The 2500-nt window shown below is 38.0% G+C and overlaps 1 protein-coding gene across 5 annotated transcripts in view; it reads right to left on the reverse strand.

Moving 5' to 3' along the window:
• Positions 1–2437: 2437 nt before the first annotated feature.
• The window catches only part of fars2 (phenylalanyl-tRNA synthetase 2, mitochondrial), a 241273-nt gene continuing 241210 nt past the window's right edge, over positions 2438–2500 (reverse strand). For all 5 annotated transcript variants that reach the window (XM_030078798.1, XM_030078800.1, XM_030078797.1 and 2 more), the window contains exon 11: positions 2438–2500. This exon is cut by the window's right edge and continues 455 nt beyond it. The gene's annotated coding sequence lies outside the window, so the exon portion shown is untranslated.

Here is a 2500-nt window from a genome sequence, read left to right on the forward strand (position 1 = left end):
GCAAAGTTCAGGTGTGCAGTTTTGTTTTGCTTCACTTTTTTGCTTCCCAGCCTCTTCATGTTGCCTTGTGCCAGGCAAGAAAATCAATCAATCAATCAATCAAACTTTATTAATAGAGCACTTTTCAAACCAAAGGAGCGGCCAAAAGTGCTTTACATAAAAACAATAAAAACAATGCAACACATAAAAACAATACAACAAACAATAGACACAGGATATATCCCCCCTTCTCCCACACATAAATACACACACACACACACACACACACACTCATGCACATACACCCAAATTTAAAAACACGAAGGAATTAAAACACACTGAGGAAACGCTATCCTACACTCGCCACTTTGAAGTGAGGAAACCCTAGAGAGAAGATAATCCATATTAAAGATTAAAATTCAGAAAATATCAATAAAAATAAATCAATAAATCAATAAAAGTAATAAAATAAATACAATTCAGTTAAAAGCAAGACTAAAATGGTAAAATAATCAAATAAATAAAATTCAAAAAAGGTCAAATAAATAAATAGACAAGTAAATAATAAAATAAATAAAATTCAGTTAAAAACCAGACTAAAAGGTTGAAAATAATAAATAAATAAAAAGTTCGTAAAATAACATTTAATTAAAAGGTCTTGAGACCACCTTCTGTGCTGCGCAGGTGAAGCAGCAGACATGAGGGGGAGGAGCCTGTGACTGTGCAGGGCTCCAGGCTCTGTCGGGTTTCCCCGTGTTGGGAAACCATCTTGGCCCTGAGCTCGGCCCTCTGCAGGATGTCTTCCAGATGTTTCGGGAGAGGACGCCGGCCCTTTGCGGGGTCTGTTCCAGATGTTTCCGGAGAGGAAGCCGGTCTGTGTCACATCTGGGATCCACGATGTTGGTTTTATGTTTTGGATCCCAGCATTTCACGTCGCCCTGTGGTTCGATGCCGTCAGAAGAAGAAAGCAGGTTCACGGCTTTGTTGTCACACCAGCTTATAGTGATGGTGCTGTCCCATTATCATCATCATCATCATCATCATCATCATCGTTATCATCATCATCATCATCTTCCCCTAGCTGCTCCATCACACTGGAACTGCCCTCCATAATCATCTAAAACCTGTTCATTTTGACTTTTAAAAATAAACACCAAAAACAAATAGTTGTGTATTTCTTCTCTGAATTGGTCAGTTTTTAGTGAAAATCAATGAACAAAATTCGATTATTCCCAAGGGAGCCATGGCAACATCGATCATCCAGTTATTGATCGTCCTGACACAGCAGGTTGCATTTATATATATGTAAACAAATACCATATAGGCTCTAAATATCTAAATTTCCACTCTAAATATATGTAATTATACAATTTAAACGTTTAATTAGTTTACTTAAATAACTAAAAGAATGAATGAAATTAAATTGAAGCTAAATGATGATTGATGGATTTACAGATAAATTACCTTATATATAATGTTGTGTCTAATTTTTACACACAATTTTACTGTAAAATTAAGATATGAAATATTAAGAACTCACATCAGTCAGGAAAATATTCGTACTGAAGCATCCGGAACAATTTGAATGTTTTTCTTAACTTTTTCTTAATTGGCAAAAAAAAAAAGTCCACTTTCCCGCAGCGCACAGATCATCCACCAGGGGGCAGAAGACATGTGACAGATGACGTTCATCGGGTTTTTCAGGAAAAGTTTGATGACACAGATGATGCAGAGGTCTCAGAGAAACGTGCATCGAGAACGACTCACTTACCGTCCAGCATCTGATCATTGCATAAAAATTATTATTAATTATTAACATTGTAGTTGGTGTTTGGATCTTAAAGGGGTAGGGAGTATGAGAGATTTTCCAAAATTTTTTAGAAGTATCAATCATGCGTAAAATAATCAGCCTATGCTATAATAACTGCAAAAAAAAAAAAAAAAAAAAAAAAAAAAGTAAATGCACCACATTTTATATTCAGTGTTCACTTGTGAGCTTGTGGTTGTTTTTTCACCTCTACATCGTTTTTATTTTTTCTAACTTTTTTTTTTTTTTTTTTTTTTTTTGCTCTGGTCAGGGGTTAACTGGCTGAAAAAAAAAATTCACAGGTGGAACATCACTGAAAAAAAAAAAAACCCAGTGGTTTATAGAGCTGGTTTTTCTGGAGAAGCCCCATTGACCGCTGTTCATTTTGCCTCCACGTCGCCCCCTGGAGGTGGAAGCACAGATCGATCTCTTCACACAGAATGTTTCTTTTCCTTCTCTGTTGCAGGAGGAAGACGCTCCCACTCGTCTGCGTGCTGGATGTGTTTTAGTATTCGGGTCGCACACGAGGCGGATCCTATACGACATTCATCTGTTCCCGCCCGGCTGCCCCGCGGCGGCCGAGACGTGCAGTAAATAAAACACACACACACACGCACACACACACACGGAGACACACGGAGACAACAATGGCACCACAGAGCCGTTTTAATGTGGAAAGCACCAAAGCACACAGTCGCCTTTCCACTCGAATCC

Source organism: Myripristis murdjan, chromosome 20 (genome assembly GCF_902150065.1).
Source record: "Myripristis murdjan chromosome 20, fMyrMur1.1, whole genome shotgun sequence".
Classification (NCBI taxonomy): domain Eukaryota; kingdom Metazoa; phylum Chordata; class Actinopteri; order Holocentriformes; family Holocentridae; genus Myripristis; species Myripristis murdjan.